At 42.8% G+C, this 18,011-nt stretch overlaps 1 pseudogene across 1 annotated transcript; it reads left to right on the top strand.

Moving 5' to 3' along the window:
- The first annotated feature begins 3,606 nt into the window (after nucleotides 1-3,606).
- LOC307252948 lies at nucleotides 3,607-17,746 on the top strand (annotated as a pseudogene). Its single transcript, XR_013845607.1, has 19 exons — nucleotides 3,607-4,138; nucleotides 5,795-6,021; nucleotides 6,124-6,184; nucleotides 6,311-6,406; nucleotides 6,520-6,684; nucleotides 6,809-6,934; nucleotides 7,061-7,281; nucleotides 7,395-7,453; nucleotides 7,788-7,991; nucleotides 9,979-10,031; nucleotides 10,422-10,892; nucleotides 12,879-13,370; nucleotides 15,020-15,246; nucleotides 15,349-15,409; nucleotides 15,536-15,631; nucleotides 15,745-16,159; nucleotides 16,286-16,506; nucleotides 16,620-16,678; nucleotides 16,877-17,746. The product of XR_013845607.1 is annotated as an uncharacterized misc_RNA (transcript).
- The last annotated feature ends 265 nt before the right edge of the window (nucleotides 17,747-18,011 follow it).

Below are 18,011 nucleotides of genomic sequence, written 5' to 3'. Positions count from 1 at the left end.
AGTTTCAGTAGAGTAAACTCCCATCTCAAGGCTGGTTCTCACAGAGAAAATCAGCTTGCGAACATTCCATCGCATGTGCTGACTAGAGCGCCTGAAATGTCACCTGTCAGATCAAATGCAAATCCTGTACGACATCTGCGGGTGCCACTGCCTTTATGGAGAGAGGTGAAAAGTATTTCAAATCCTTTAAGTTGTCTTCTGATGACAAGTAATGATATACACCGTGCTCTTTTTGAAAAGGTTAAAAGTAAATTGCTGAAGCCTCAATTTTTGACACATCAATTATTGTTTTTGCAGGAGGGATCTAAACCTCAGATGATGATGTTTTTAAAGACATCATGTATATACAGCAAAAAGTTCCAACTTTCTTTGTGTTGTTTGGTTATTGTCATATTGTAAAATGCTGTAAGGTAGTTTAATTTTAAAACAAAGCTTCATATCTTATAAGCTCCTTATAGGTTTTGTATGCAACATTCATTAAATACATTTATTTTATTATATTCAAGAAATGGCTGTGCAGTTCCCTGGCATCTGAACCAAATCTCCCCAAACTAAACGTTGAGTGATAGGAATTACTCACTGGGCCCAGGATTTTGTCAGTACTATGTCACAAACTGACCTGATCCAGTTCAAACAATATCATTATCCAAGAGATATGTGTCCTCTTTAGTCATTACAGTGGGACACATAGGCTTATTTAACAATGCATAACAACATAATAATTTGTGTTTAAAATATTTGATTATATAACTATATTACTGTATTTCACACATTTATAAACTTGCTGCTGACATGGTGAAAGCCATCGCTCTGCAATCTTTGCTCGCCAAACGTCTTCAAATGCACATACTTTGATTAAAAAATAAATCAGTACTCTCCCCGTATTCCAGTCCCTAGCCAGCTAAGATTTTGAATCTCTGTATCTGGCTGGTTCCCCTTTTAGATATTAAGCATTTCAGGGTCTCATTGTTTTTTTTTAATGGTAATTGGAACAAAGCATTACAACAGAGCAAATCATTTTGGGTGCTCTACAGTTACAAATATGAATGGATGTAGCCATGTTGCTACCACTGCATGAATCCACAGTGATTCAGTCCCCCTATCCTAATTCACTGAAATAAACCCTATGTGTTCTCAACACTAGCCCAATCATGCAGTCTGCTATAAGCGTGCCCAATCAGTCTCGTAATAAATGGAAAGTGATGGCAGCTGATCGTGTTTGGAAGGGCCTCCCTTTAAAAGGTCACAACTGTGCTAGTTTTCCTTGGCCTTTGAGTGAAATGATGAAGCTTGTGTCTACAGAGCTGTGGTCTAGGACTGGTTGGTCTCACTGCTCATTGTGGCCAGCCAGGTCTTAATGAACACATTTAGTTGACCAGCATTAACCACATAAACTGTGCTGTTATTTGATATTGGAGCAACTGCAGATTCACCAACAATCAATGGCAATTTTTTTTGCAGAAATGAAAATATTTCTACAATAGGTTTCCTCCAAAACATGTAAACATAATGCAAGGATACCATTCACTTGCACAGTAGTATGTCTTCTAGAGAGTATAAAAGTGAGAGTGAATACTGACATTTTCTTTTTGGGTGTGACTCAGTTATGCCCTAAAGCTAATTAAGATGCTACTACAGGATATAGACTGGGAAGCCAACACCTATATTAGAGCAGCCAAGATGAGTTTGAACAGGTATCGACTGTTCCATTTCTGGCAGAACAAGAATTTGTATCTACTTATTAGCTCACAATGTTCTTTTAGCTGCAAGCTGATGCAAAATGAATTACAGTTTTAAAGTGGAAATGTTGAAAAGGGACGATAAATAATGTTACTAGGAGTGTCACTACTCAAAAAGGCTGTGACAATTACTGAACGTTGGTGATCCTAGCAAATCATCGTTAGTCATAGTGGTATGAGCGCTGAAGATAGTACGTGCCGTGCCCGCAAGCACCTAGCCTACTGTACAAGCTGCAGGCCTGAACAGATGTTTATCAGGATGATGGAATTAAACTAATAACTCTGGAATTTGAGACTTATTTCTTGTGTGTTTCTTTATCTATTTATCCTTAGATACTAGGGGTGGGAATCTCTTGGCACCTCACGATTCGATTCCGATTCCGAGGTCAACGATTCGATTCAAAATCGATTCCCAATGCATCTCGATGCAATTATTTTTTTTACGTATACATACCTATGTGTGATTTTCAAAAATATATTTATATACACATGTGAGTTTGCTACTCAGAGTTTGCTAATCACTTCCTATTTTTGTGATGATCATTAAATACAATCAACAGATGAATTACCTTCTCTAATATTTATTAGAGAAAAAGCTTTTCTTGTCACAAATATGACTTTCTATGACCAGTGCAATAATCAATGCAGCTTTCAACACAATATGGAAGTATGTAAAAACTAAACCGATTCAGTTGATATTCATAGGATTTCTATTCTATGATTTTCTATGTCATTTCAACACATTGTGCAAAAAATTATGGCTAGGAATTCAGCTCTCATACAAAAGCGTAAACAGACACAAAGCCAGTGCAGGTCATATGGGTTTGCTGCTCTCTGCCCTTTTGTCGCCACTTTTAACAACTCGCACTTGTGTGGTGTGCATGCGCAGTAAATCGATTATTAACTTTTATGAATCGATTCGGAATCGTTCGAGAGATAATCACGATTAATCGGAAAATCGATTATTTTTCCCACCCCTATTAGATACTCACTTAATTTCTCCCACAATATCACCTTTTTATGCACCCGATATCTTTTTTTCAATGCTTAATGGTCTTCACTCTAAAATAATGTTAAATTAGTTTGCCAGTTTTAGCCTTCTAGACGGCCAGTGTACTGGCGCTACTCTGTGTGTATCTATCTAATTCTCTGCAGAGGGAAAGTACCTTGCCACTTGCTGGAAACTTAAGAAGAATCCCACCAATTGAATGTTTTGGCATAAATATCTGAGAATATATGATGATGTAATTCACCTTGGGTATCAAACGGTGTTTTCACTTTTCATGGTCAACTGCCTCAAACCCAAAACTCTCACTGATTGTGTTGCAGGTTGCTTTAAGTTCGCCCTAAATGAGACAAAAAGAAGAAAAATATATGATCTTTTTTATTATCATGCAAAAAAATCATATGTATTTGCTTGATACAAACTTTTACATCTTCAGGAATCGATGCATACATAAAATGCAGTTAAATGCATACTTAGAGTGAATAGGATAACACACTTAATATTCATATAATATCTATCGTTTTGAGAAGATCAAAAGCAGAAAGTGGTGGATCAGTGAGTAAAGAGGTCCCCCACCCAGCTCATCAAGTAAATGTATTTTCCAACATGTCTTCCTCTCCTATCATCCTGGGCTGTGATGCCGTTCCCCTATGAGCATCTGGGTGTGTCAAGCCCGTGATCACCTTACATGGGTGGCACGGTTACCTGTCTGACAGGCTGAGCTGCTCCAAACCAATCTCCTTACCTGCGAGTGCACATTAATTGGATGAGGATTGAGGGGAGGTGCAGAGGAGGTGGAGCGCACTGGGACCTCCCTCAACAGTCTGAAACGGATAAAAATCCATCACGGACAGGGAGAAGGTACTTAGAGGGACTTGACTCTCCTCTTCGTGTGCTCTGCTAAACCTTTTCACCTTCTGCTCCTCTTACCAAAGCAGCCATGAGACAGAGTGCCGTGAGCGTGAAGAGTTCCAGCAGGAGCAGCTATGGCGGAGGAGGAGGAGGCGGCTATGGCGGCGGCGGCGGTGCCCGCGGGTCCTCAAGATCTGCCATCGTTGGCGGCAGGTCGCAAATGTCGACAGCCAGCATGTCAACCTCAATGCTTAGGTCAGGCCTCGGAATGAGTTATGTCGGTATCGCTGCCACTCCAGTTAGCAGTTTTGGTGGCGGAGGAGGTGGAGGTGGAGGCTTTGGCGGCGGCGGTGGTTTCGGCGGTGGTGGCGGTGGCGGCGGCGGCATGATGATGGGGGGAACAATTACACCCGTCCAGTTCAACCAGAGCCTGCTGACCCCCTTCAACATTTCCATCGACCCGCAAATCTCGACTGTCCGTACCGAAGAGAAAAATCAGATCATGACCCTGAACAACCGCTTTGCCTCCTTCATTGATAAGGTGAGTGGGCCCTTTTCTTTCAGTGACTGGAACAGCTTCTGTATGAAAATGTATGCGGTGAAATATGTTTGCTTTTAAACATACCATACAAAATCATATACATACATCATAATCCATAATGGTTTTGGTGTTAGATATTAAGTTACTTGAGGTTTTAAATAAATATATTTTGAATGAAACTGAGGAACATCAAAACATGAGGAAAATATTAGGCCATGCACAGAGCAGAACATGTTATATCTGCAAGTGTGAATGGCTGACAAACTGCCTCTACAGGGATACCTGGGCTCATTAAATATTACACAGAAACTGAATCAAACATCAATTATGTGCATTCTTAAGCTAGGGTTAACTCTGACTGATACTACCAGTAAATATAGTGTTGGTATAAATATGATGTAGTCAGTCATCCAAAACTGCTTGCTAGGCACCTCTGATCTCAAATTGTTGTGTTTACTGTGTTTAAGCTAGCAGCTGTCTCTGCATAGTGTGAGGCAAGAGAGGTGTCCAGTAACTGGTGGCTCTCAGTAGGGGGGAAGAGGATGGGATATGTTACAATAGTTGAGTTTTGAATCTACTCATGCACACTTTAATGTAAAAAGATAACCACACCCTGTTGGAACATGCTTAGAAAGCTTTTTCTGCATATACCTCTAACGCCTGTCACACAGGTGATCTGATGGAGTCTTGTTCATTCAGAATTCTTCTTATTAAATTCTTCTAAGTTAAATATTGTGCAATAAAGCATTCAAACTTGTACCTTTATAAATACGAACTATAAGAATCAAAATTCTCATTATTAAATATGTATTGAATATTCCTTTAATATTTATATGAAATCAAAATATTACACACGCCTTTAAAGAATCATCACTCAGTGGATAAGGCAGTGAATAGCCTCGGGCATCTAACAATAATTACTGAGGGTTGTGGCAGGCAAGTTGGCTCAGTTAAAGTATGTATCCTTGAGGCGAGGGAGCGGTAAGGACAGAGGTTGGATGGGAGGGGCTGGGCTGAGGTGTGGCACCATACACCTTACCTGGCCTTAAAAAAAAAAAGTTACAGGTACTCACATACACACCCAAAAAAGAGGGATGGGCTCCAGGGTTCATAACCGAATGGCAGAGCATTTAACTTGCATGCATGTTCTGTCTCCAAAGAACATGCTTTGAAACACTTGTCTGCAAATTATGTTCTGGCTATCATCTGTACAGCTCAGCTACATCAACTATGCTATGCCAAGAGAATCCACTACAAAGAATGTCTAGAACATCCATGCCTCGAGGGGTATTTTAATTCATCAGCTGCCATTATTGGTGCATACAAATGCTTCTTGTGAGTGAAAGTCACACAGAGGTGTGGCTTCGATGGATCACCCAAGTAAAGTAAAACAAAGAAGACAAACATCTTCGTTACCTCCGTGTGAGCATGCCTAATCATGATGAACCGGGACAAAACATGTAATCTATCTATTTGCTGAAAATGATCCAATGAAACTGCTTATCCCACACCAATCTATAGGTGTTGTCTTATGCTGTTCTATAGACACATGATTATATCATCTGATCGATAACGTTTTGTAGTCATATTCAATGTGATGCCTGTCCCCAAGTGACAGTGAATCTAAACTTGGCCAATCGTTTTTCCCTTTTTCAGGTCCGCTTCCTGGAACAGCAGAACAAAATGCTGGAGACCAAGTGTAGCATGCTTGAACAGCAGTGCGGTGGCGGAGCAAGCAGTGGCAAACGCTCCAACGCAGAGACCATGTTCGAGGCGTACATTTCCAACCTGCGCAGACAGCTGGATGGGCTCGGCAACGAGAAGGTAAAGCTGGAGTCAGAGCTGAGGACCATGCAGAACCAGGTAGAGGACTTCAAGAACAAGTGAGTTCATACCATCACAAGAAAACCAAGTATGTCTCGACTTTTGAACAGCGGACCCACAGAAGTGACAAATCAGCTAATTGTCTCACCTTTTTCTGTCAGATATGAAGAGGAAATCAACAGGCGCGCTGGTGTGGAGAATGACTTTGTGCTCCTCAAGAAGGTGAGAGTGGATCTGCAATTGTAAAAGCCTGCCTTTTCACCATGTCATTAACAACAGCAGACCAAATTATTGCTTTCGCCCTGACCCGTCACCCATGCAAGCCTCTTCCTTCTTCTCCACTTACAGGATGTAGATGCTGCTTACATGAACAAGGTTGAGCTTGAGGCAAGGGTTGACTGCCTTCAGGATGAGATTAACTTCCTCAGAGCTCTCTTTGAAGCGGTAATACAATTGTACCCCACCTATATATATTTTCATCTTTAGCGAAAGCAAAACCACTTTTCTTCAAACTCTTAATTTTTAATAAGAGAACACATGCTTTATCTCTTGTACAGGACATGGCAGAAATGCAGGCAGGTGTCAAGGACACCTTAGTCATTGTGGAGATGGACAACAACCGTGGCCTAGACATGGACTCCATCGTGGCTGATGTCAAGGCTCAGTATGAGGAGATTGCCGCCCGCAGCAAGGCAGAGGCAGAGGCATGGTACAGCGCCAAGGTAAGCAGAGAAACAAAATGCTCTCACTAACAGCTCTAATATAAAACACAAATCCTGCAATGCAAAAAAAGGAGAAGATGGTATGTTGAATCTGCACATTTAAAAATAAATCTAATTTCTTTAGTTCGAGGAGATGCAGAGCAGTGCCGGCCAGGCTGGAGATGACCTTCGCAACTCAAAGAGTGAGATTTCTGAGCTGAACCGCATGATTTCCCGCCTCCAGAATGAGATTGAGTCAGTCAAGGCACAGGTACACTCAAGAGTTACAGCGACATCTACCTGAATTACCTTCTGGTTGATTAAGTCGTGGACCTATCAGGCATCCTGAATGACAAATATCTCATCTTAACTTTCTGCTAACTTTGCAATCTCCCAGCGTGCCAGCCTCGAGGCCCAGATTGCAGAGGCTGAGGAGCGTGGTGAGATGGCCGTGAAGGACGCAAAGTCGCGCATCAAGGACCTGGATGAGGCCCTGCAAAGAGCCAAGTCGGACATGACCCGCCAGGTCCGCGAGTACCAGGAGCTCATGAACGTCAAGCTGGCTCTGGATATTGAGATTGCCACCTACAGGAAGCTTCTGGAAGGAGAGGAGGACAGGTAAAAAGCTTAGCTACTTCAAGCGTTTAAATCTTCTGAAACACTGAGAAGTCAACGCATCACACAGTTCAGGCAGCAGCATCAGCTTTCTAAAATTGCTCATTCATTTTCAGAATCAACGCTGGAGGCGCAACCGCAATCATCCACATACAGAGCGGAGGCAGCAGCTATTGTATGTATCAACATATATCTTTACAATTTGGGTGATATTTTCAGCAAGTTCAAAGGCATTCTTTTTTTTTGTAATTAGTATTTTATTGAGTTTTTATACATCACTGTAACAATGTAATCAGAATTGTAGTCAACACAACAATTGACGTCTTATAATTTATCCCTTAGTGATGTTACATTTTTGAAAGTTCAAAGGCATTCTTGAAAATCTTTCTGAACTGAAAAATGCTAATAAGCTGCTAGGTATCAGTAGCCCTATGCTTGATTTGATGAAAAGAGCATAAGATTTACGGGAATCTTATTCCTTCCATCTCATCCCTTTTTCTTATTCTCAGCAGCAGGAGGTGGCGGCGGCGGCGGCGGCGGCGGTTATGGCGGCGGCGGAGGCGGAGGCAAAGGCTTCGGCAGCATGAGTATGGGCGGAGGAGGAGGCTTTGGCAGCGGAGGAGGAGGAGGTTATGGTGGTGGCGGCGGCGGCATGTCCATGAGCGGCGGCGGCATGTCCATGAGCTCATCATCAAGAAAGAGCAGCCGTTATTAAAAGCAGCGGCTGTCTTTGTCCATTCTTCTACCCTCATTTTGTTCTACTCGTGTCTCTCCCCTCCCCCTTGCATCCACTCAGAAAAGCTTCCAAAAACCCCACCATATCCCTCCCAGACACAGCAGCCTAAAAAAAACATTTGTTTTGACAGTTTTACATCTGATAGATCCATGTAACGGTCCAGCTCTCTTTGGCATTTAGTTCCTGTGTTGCTGCCCTCTCTTGTTGGTCACTACGTACCCATGTAGAGATTACATCAAAATATGAAGTTGTGGTACAGAGATAATAAGACTTAAAAACAAAGAGAAGCAGAGAAATGAGTAAGTCCTGTCTTCCTTTGATCAGTCGTCCTGGCTTTCTGTTGGTTGTCTGATGTGCTGTCATACAGACAAGAGAATACTTGTAGTGTCATGACAGATTCTTAGGTGGCAACAATCACACATCATCAAAAGTGGCCACAAATAACACTTTCAAATTTCAGTTTGTGGGTCTTCTTTTTCTTCTCCTGAGAAAAGAGCTCTCCACTACACTAAATGGTGTTTTGATCCTGCTTTACTTCCATTTCCAAACTGAATAAAACAGAGCAACATGGATAAGGCTGACTGGGACAACCAGATTTATAACACATTTGTACCACCAACATGTCTGAAATAAATCTGATTTCATACTCATACTGGCAGTTCTCATTGATTTTTGGTGTACTATTACTTTTGAACAATGAAAATAAATCTGGGTTTATACCAAGCCCCAACAACAGCGAGTTCTACCAGCAACCAATATGGAAGTGACAACAATTGCAGTGGACCCGAGTGGCCACTAAGGGCAGGTTTCAAAACAGAGCAATTCCTCATCGACTCCCATGTTAAATATGCCCTGTTCACAGCATTATTAAACCTATTCAAGGCCTGGTACAAAAAAACATTCTAGTTTATATGGTAAGTTCATATCTCCATGACAACACTGAGTGGGTGATTTTTTTTAGCAGGCTAGTTTTTATTCTATTGGAGGTTAAAATATATGAATGATTAGGGGCGTGGCCTCTTGAGGGACAGAAAGCCGCCCATTAGCCCTCAATTCGCCTCGGAGACACAGTATACGTCAGCTATATGGGTGTATCTCCATCCCCCCGACGTCACATCAATGCCCTTTTTCGGAAAGAGGAAATGAGGCGGAGTACAAATGACTGACAAGATGGCGACACGCATAGGCCAGGACGATTGGATGCAGTTGGAATAACTGAGGTCAGACCGGATGCTAGATCCATTTTATATAGGGGAGAGTGGGGTGAGATGTGCCACTTTTTACTCAAAGTGACTTTAAAGTGAGGCCTTGACAGTAGAGTATCCAACTCAAATATGTACATATATTTCAGTGTGTTGTGCATCCCTGGCAACAAGAACTTTGGATCTGAAATAAACTGTTTAAGAAATATAGCTTTTGGAAAAAAAAGTTGTCTTGTGGCACAACTTGCCCCCGGTGTGGTGTAATGATCAAGAATTTGCAGAAAAAGCTAAAAAGTACAAGGCTGAATGGGTTGAAAAAGCTGAAGATTTTGATAGTTGAACAGTTTCACTAGCTCAGGGGTCTCCAACACGTTTTCAGTAGCTCACCTGATAGGTTGAGCGACTGAATTGTTAAAAATATATATATATTCCGACAACAGTAAATGCACCTCATCTCACAAACGTTCACATATGTCACATTGCTGTCCCATCCCCTCCAATTCAAAACATAACAGGCCTATCAACTGCGAATAAAAAGTAAATAAAGCCAGAGTGTGTCTTGAGTGACGTTGTATGCTCACTAAGCTAAAGCGAGGAGTTTGGTGGAATTAGCTAGAATTTTAGACAGACAACAAACATGGATAACCAAGCTGGCCAAGTAAAAAAAAAGCAGAAAACTTACAATTTCCATGTGGAATGGGAATGCAAGTTCTTCTTCACTAGTGTGAAGGACAAGTTTGTGTGTCTCATATGCGGGAGCAGTGTTTCTGTCGGCAAAAGAGGTAACGTGGAGCGCCACCACACTCAAGTCCACCGTAAGTTTGCGTGGGATTTTCCAGCAGGCAGCACTCTACGGACTGAGAAAGTGAACCAGCTGAAAGCCACCCTTAAAAACAGCAAGGTTTATTCATGGGACCGACGAAAAAAGCCAACGCGGCCACGGAGGCATCATTCAAAGTGGCGCACATTTTGGCAAAGCACAAGAAGCCATATACCGATGGCGGGTTGGTGAAGGACGCAATGACAGCGGTTGCCGACACATTATTCAAGGACCATAAAAGTAAGACTGAAATCATGTCCGCTATCGCTGATATAGGCTACAGCTTGGTGCCAATACGGTGGCACGGCGAGTGTCTGCGCTCTCTGCTGATGCAGTGGGTCAGTTGAAGCGGGACATGACAAGGTGCAAATGGTTTTCCATTCAGTGTGACGAGTCGGTGGATGCGGCTGATACCGCTCAGATGGCTCTGTTTGTCCGGATGGTTTTTGAAGACGCTTCCACCAGAGAGGAGTTATTGACGTTGCTTCCTCTAAAAACCACAACCACAGGAGTCGATATTTACAACGTTTTGAAAAAGTACTTCGTTGAAAATAACGTGCCTATTGAAAAGCTGGTGTCTATTACAACAGACGGCGCACCAGCTATGACAGGACGCCACTTAGGATTTATTGCACTGTGCAAGGCCGACCCGGACTTTCCTAAAATTGTGAACTATCACTGCATCATTCACCAGCAGGCTATATGCGCCAAAGTCATGAGATTTGATCACGTCATCATGACACCTGTCATTAAGATCATCAACTCCATTCCCGCAAAGGCCAAACAACACCGAAGCTTCAAACTGCTCCTCCAGGAACTGTCCGCTGAATACGGTGATCTCCTCCTCCACACTGAAGTGAGGTGGCTGAGCCGAGGAAAAATACTGCATCGCTTCTGCTCAGGGCCGGCGGTAGCCAGGGGCCAGGGTGGGCCGTGCCCACCCAAATGTGGGCTGTGCCCACCCAATAAAATATATATATATATATATATGTATTTTTTTAGTTTATTTTTATTTTATTTTTAGGTGGAAGTCCAGACCCACTATCGGACGGACCTATTCATTCACTGTCCAAGAAAATGTCAAATAAAATTCAGACAATTAATTAATACTAAAGAATATACCATTACCATGCACTGCTTCTGTCAACGAAACTTTGTTTCATTATCCTTTAACAGCTTCTAATTGTATTATTGGGTGGGCAGGACAGCCTGCCTCCAAGTTACCCACCCACTTATAGAGGTCACTGGTCAGCAGAGCCGGCCCGAGGCATAAGCGAAATGTTCGGTTGCTAAGGGTCCCGACTGCCAGGGGGGCCTTTTTTTTAGTTTGTGTGTTTGATATCAACATCATATTATGTAAATGTAAATTATCATACAATAAAAGGAATACAATGTTTTGGTAGATAGTTAATAGCTTAATAATTTAATCAGTTCATCTGGGAGGTAATCCGAGGTTAACTGATCACGTCACGTTCAAGTCCATGGCATGCACAGTGTGTATTGAGTTTATTTAAAAATATTTGAAAATGGGGCTGCCCTCAGTTTCCCATGCACTGTATAGTCTATAGCCTATTTCAGCCTCGTCTGTGGGAAAAAAAGATAACTGGACAACAGAGTTCTTCTGCTTCGTTCCTCTCACTGCATTTTAATTAATTCATTATATTACAGAAAAATATGTCCTGTAAAAGAAAAAGAGCACCAAGCCCAACCCAGAGGACCCTGCATACTATTTTATTTAAAATGTATATTTCTATGGAAAATCCATGTGTCTTTCTTCAATAGCTTCTAATTCATCCGACCCAGTGTCTCCAAATTATTTGTTCACACAAAATTCCTCAGATTTAGCATCTTAATTTTCCTCTCAAAGTGCACCAGATTCATGCATTTCACTTTAAAAAGGTAAAAAAAAATCTCCCGGGGGGTATGCCCCCCCCCCGGACCACCCTAGCAGGGTCGTGACCTCGGTTGGCTACTATTTTCACCCAGCTGGACATCGGAGCCAATGGTGGAAAGACTGTATATCTATATAGTGTGTATAGTATATAGCTCTGAACTACCACCATCCAGGTTGCCCAGCCCCAAAGCTTTCTCTTCAATCAGCTCAGGCTGCCTACAGTTAATACTGCGATTAAAAAAAAAAGATACATTATCTTGTATATAATGTATATTATATGTTATTCATAAACATTTTGAAAAAAAACATGCAAGAATCAAATCTCCCACACAGCAACACTCAAAGTTTATTTGCATATTGTGTTGTACACAATTCCCAGTAAATGTGACAAAAAGAAGAAAAATATATGATCTTTTTTATTATCATGCAAAAAAATCATATGTATTTGCTCGATACAAACTTTTACATCTTCAGGAATCGATGCATACATAAAATGCAGTTAAATGCATACTTAGAGTAAATAGGATAACACACTTAATATTCATATAATATCTATCGTTTTGAGAAGATCAAAAGCAGAAAGTGGTGGATCAGTGAGTAAGGAGGTGCCCCACCCAGCTCATCAAGTAAATGTATTTTCCAACATGTCTTCCTCCCCTATCATCCTGGGCTGTGATGCCGTTCCCCTATGAGCATCTGGGTGTGTCAAGCCCGTGATCACCTTACATGGGTGGCACGGTTACCTGTCTGACAGGCTGAGCTGCTCCAAACCAATCTCCCTACCTGCGAGTGCACATTAATTGGATGAGGATTGAGGGGAGGTGCAGAGGAGGTGGAGCGCACTGGGACCTCCCTCAACAGTCTGAAACGGATAAAAATCCATCACGGACAGGGAGAAGTTACTTAGAGGGACTTGACTCTCCTCTTTGTGTGCTCTGCTAAACCTTTTCACCTTCTGCTCCTCTTACCAAAGCAGCCATGAGACAGAGTGCCGTGAGCGTGAAGAGTTCCAGCAGGAGCAGCTATGGCGGAGGAGGAGGAGGCGGCTATGGCGGAGGCGGCGGCGGCGGTGCCCGCGGGTCCTCAAGATCTGCCATCGTTGGCGGCAGGTCGCAAATGTCGACAGCCAGCATGTCAACCTCAATGCTTAGGTCAGGCCTCGGAATGAGTTATGTCGGTATCGCTGCCACTCCAGTTAGCAGTTTTGGTGGCGGAGGAGGTGGAGGTGGAGGCTTTGGCGGCGGCGGTGGTTTCGGCGGTGGTGGCGGTGGCGGCGGCGGCGGCATGATGATGGGGGGAACAATTACACCCGTCCAGTTCAACCAGAGCCTGCTGACCCCCTTCAACATTTCCATCGACCCGCAAATCTCGACTGTCCGTACCGAAGAGAAAAATCAGATCATGACCCTGAACAACCGCTTTGCCTCCTTCATTGATAAGGTGAGTGGGCCCTTTTCTTTCAGTGACTGGAACAGCTTCTGTATGAAAATGTATGCGGTGAAATATGTTTGCTTTTAAACATACCATACAAAATCATATACATACATCATAATCCATAATGGTTTTGGTGTTAGATATTAAGTTACTTGAGGTTTTAAATAAATATATTTTGAATGAAACTGAGGAACATCAAAACATGAGGAAAATATTAGGCCATGCACAGAGCAGAACAAGTTATATCTGCAAGTGTGAATGGCTGACAAACTGCCTCTACAGGGATACCTGGGCTCATTAAATATTACACAGAAACTGAATCCAACATCAATTATGAGCATTCTTAAGCTAGGGTTAACTCTGACTGATACTACCAGTAAATATAGTATTGGTATAAATATGATGTAGTCAGTCATCCAAAACTGCTTGCTAGGCACCTCTGATCTCAAATTGTTGTGTTTACTGTGTTTAAGCTAGCAGCTGTCTCTGCATAGTGTGAGGCAAGAGAGGTGTCCAGTAACTGGTGGCTCTCAGTAGGGGGGAAGAGGATGGGATATGTTACAGTAGTTGAGTTTTGAATCTACTCATGCACACTTTAATGTAAAAAGATAACCACACCCTGTTGGAACATGCTTAGAAAGCTTTTTCTGCATATACCTCTAACGCCTGTCACACAGGTGATCTGATGGAGTCTTGTTCATTCAGAATTCTTCTTATTAAATTCTTCTAAGTTAAATATTGTGCAATAAAGCATTCAAACTTGTACCTTTATAAATACGAACTATAAGAATCAACATTCTCATTATTAAATATGTATTGAACACTTCCTTTAATATTTATATGAAATCAAAATATTACACACGCCTTTAAAGAATCATCACTCAGTGGATAAGGCAGTGAATAGCCTCGGGCATCTAACAATAATTACTGAGGGTTGTGGCAGGCAAGTTGGCTCAGTATGTATCCTTGAGGCGAGGGAGCGGTAAGGACAGAGGTTGGATGGGAGGGGCTGGGCTGAGGTGTGGCACCATACACCTTACCTGGCCTTAAAAAAAAAGTTACAGGTACTCACATACACACCCAAAAAAGAGGGATGGGCTCCAGGGTTCATAACCGAATGGCAGAGCATTTAACTTGCATGCATGTTCTGTCTCCAAAGAACATGCTTTGAAACACTTTTCTGCAAATTATGGTCTGGTTATCATCTGTACAGCTCAGCTACATCAACTATGCTATGCCAAGAGAATCCACTACGGAGAATGTCTATAACATCCATGCCTCGAGGGGTATTTTAATTCATCAGCTGCCATTATTGGTGCATACAAATGCTTCTTGTGAGTGAAAGTCACACAGAGGTGTGGCTTCGATGGATCACCCAAGTAAAGTAAAACAAAGAAGACAAACATCTTCGTTACCTCTGTGTGAGCATGCCTAATCATGATGAACCAGCACAAAACATGTAATCTATCTATTTGCTGAAAATGATCCAATGAAACTGCTTATCCCACACCAATCTATAGGTGTTGTCTTATGCTGTTCTATAGACACATGATTATATCATCTGATCGATAACGTTTTGTTGTCATATTCAATGTGATGCCTGTCCCCAAGTGACAGTGAATCTAAACTTGGCCAATCGTTTTTCCCTTTTTCAGGTCCGCTTCCTGGAACAGCAGAACAAAATGCTGGAGACCAAGTGTAGCATGCTTGAACAGCAGTGCGGTGGCGGAGCAAGCAGTGGCAAACGCTCCAACGCAGAGACCATGTTCGAGGCGTACATTTCCAACCTGCGCAGACAGCTGGATGGGCTCGGCAACGAGAAGGTAAAGCTGGAGTCAGAGCTGAGGACCATGCAGAACCAGGTAGAGGACTTCAAGAACAAGTGAGTTCATACCATCACAAGAAAACCAAGTATGTCTCGACTTTTGAACAGCTGACCCACAGAAGTGACAAATCAGCTAATTGTCTCACCTTTTTCTGTCAGATATGAAGAGGAAATCAACAGGCGCGCTGGTGTGGAGAATGACTTTGTGCTCCTCAAGAAGGTGAGAGTGGATCTGCAATTGTAAAAGCCTGCCTTTTCACCATGTCATTAACAACAGCAGACCAAATGATTGCTTTCGCCCTGACCCGTCACCCATGCAAGCCTCTTCCTTCTTCTCCATTTACAGGATGTAGATGCTGCTTACATGAACAAGGTTGAGCTTGAGGCAAGGGCTGACTGCCTTCAGGATGAGATTAACTTCCTCAGAGCTCTCTTTGAAGCGGTAATACAATTGTACCCCACCTATATATATTTTCATCTTTAACGAAAGCAAAACCACTTTTCTTCAAACTCTTAATTTTTAATAAAAGAACACATGCTTTATCTCTTGTGCAGGACATGGCAGAAATGCAGGCAGGTGTCAAGGACACCTTAGTCATTGTGGAGATGGACAACAACCGTGGCCTAGACATGGACTCCATCGTGGCTGATGTCAAGGCTCAGTATGAGGAGATCGCCGCCCGCAGCAAGGCAGAGGCAGAGGCATGGTACAGCGCCAAGGTAGGCAGAGAAACGAAATACTCTCACTAACAGCTCTAATATAAAACACAAATCCTGCAATGCAAAAAAAGGAGAAGATGGTTTGTTGAATCTGCACATTTAAAAATAAATCTAATTTCTTTAGTTCGAGGAGATGCAGAGCAGTGCCGGCCAGGCTGGAGATGACCTTCGCAACTCAAAGAGTGAGATTTCTGAGCTGAACCGCATGATTTCCCGCCTCCAGAATGAGATTGAGTCAGTCAAGGCACAGGTACACTCAAGAGTTACAGCGACATCTACCTGAATTACCTTCTGGTTGATTAAGTCGTGGACCTATCAGGCATCCTGAATGACAAATATCTCATCTTAACTTTCTGCTAACTTTGCAATCTCCCAGCGTGCCAGCCTCGAGGCCCAGATTGCAGAGGCTGAGGAGCGTGGTGAGATGGCCGTGAAGGACGCAAAGTCGCGCATCAAGGACCTGGATGAGGCCCTGCAAAGAGCCAAGTCGGACATGACCCGCCAGGTCCGCGAGTACCAGGAGCTCATGAACGTCAAGCTGGCTCTGGATATTGAGATTGCCACCTACAGGAAGCTTCTGGAAGGAGAGGAGGACAGGTAAAAAGCTTAGCTACTTCAAGCGTTTAAATCTTCTGAAACACTGAGAAGTCAACGCATCACACAGTTCAGGCAGCAGCATCAGCTTTCTAAAATTGCTCATTCATTTTCAGAATCAACGCTGGAGGCGCAACCGCAATCATCCACATACAGAGCGGAGGCAGCAGCTTTTGTATGTATCAACATATATCTTTACAATTTGGGTGATATTTTCAGCAAGTTCAAAGGCATTCTTGAAAATCTTTCTGAACTGGAAAATGCTAATAAGCTGCTAGGTATCAGTAGCCCTATGCTTGATTTGATGAAAAGAGCATAAGATTTACGGGAATCTTATTCCTTCCATCTCATCCCTTTTTCTTATTCTCAGCAGCAGGAGGTGGCGGCGGCGGCGGCGGTTATGGCGGCGGCGGAGGCGGAGGCAAAGGCTTCGGCAGCATGAGTATGGGCGGAGGAGGAGGCTTTGGCAGCGGAGGAGGAGGAGGTTATGGTGGTGGCGGCGGCGGCATGTCCATGAGCGGCGGCGGCATGTCCATGAGCTCATCATCAAGAATGAGCAGCCGTTATTAAAAGCAGCGGCTGTCTTTCTCCATTCTTCTACTCTCATTTTGTTCTACTCGTGTCTCTCCCCTCCCCCTTGCATCCACTCAGAAAAGCTTCCAAAAACCCCACCATATCCCTCCCAGACACAGCAGCCTAAAAAAAACATTTGTTTTGACAGGTTTACATCTGGTAGATCCATGTAACGGTCCAGCTCTCTTTGGCATTTAGTTCCTGTGTTGCTGCCCTCTCTTGTTGGTCACTACGTACCCATGTAGAGATTACATCAAAATATGAAGTTGTGGTACAGAGATAATAAGACTTAAAAACAAAGAGAAGCAGAGAAATGAGTAAGTCCTGTCTTCCTTTGATCAGTCGTCCTGGCTTTCTGTTGGTTGTCTGATGTGCTGTCATACAGACAAGAGAATACTTGTAGTGTCATGACAGATTCTTAGGTGGCAACAATCACACATCATCAAAAGTGGCCACACATAACACTTTCAAATTTTAGTTTGTGGGTCTTCTTTTTCTTCTCCTGAGAAAAGAGCTCTCCACTACACTAAATGGTGTTTTGATCCTGCTTTACTTCCATTTCCAAACTGAATAAAACAGAGCAACATGGATAAGGCTGACTGGGACAACCAGATTTATAACACATTTGTACCACCAACATGTCTGAAATAAATCTGATTTCATACTCATACTGGCAGTTCTCATTGATTTTTGGTGTACTATTACTTTTGAACAATGAAAATAAATCTGGGTTTATACCAAGCCCCAACAACAGCGAGTTCTACCAGCAACCAATATGGAAGTGACAACAATTGCAGTGGACCCGAGTGGCCACTAAGGACAGGTTTCAAAACAGAGCAATTCCTCATCGACTCCCATGTTAAATATGCCGTGTTCACAGCATTATTAAACCTATTCAAGGCCTGGTACAAAAAAACATTCTAGTTTATATGGTA

Source organism: Ammodytes marinus, assembly GCF_949987685.1.
Source record: "Ammodytes marinus genome assembly, chromosome: 7".
In the NCBI taxonomy this organism is placed as follows: Eukaryota; Metazoa; Chordata; class Actinopteri; order Uranoscopiformes; family Ammodytidae; genus Ammodytes; species Ammodytes marinus.
The sequence above is the reverse complement of the archived record's forward strand: the minus strand, read 5'-3'. Positions and strand labels throughout refer to the sequence as shown.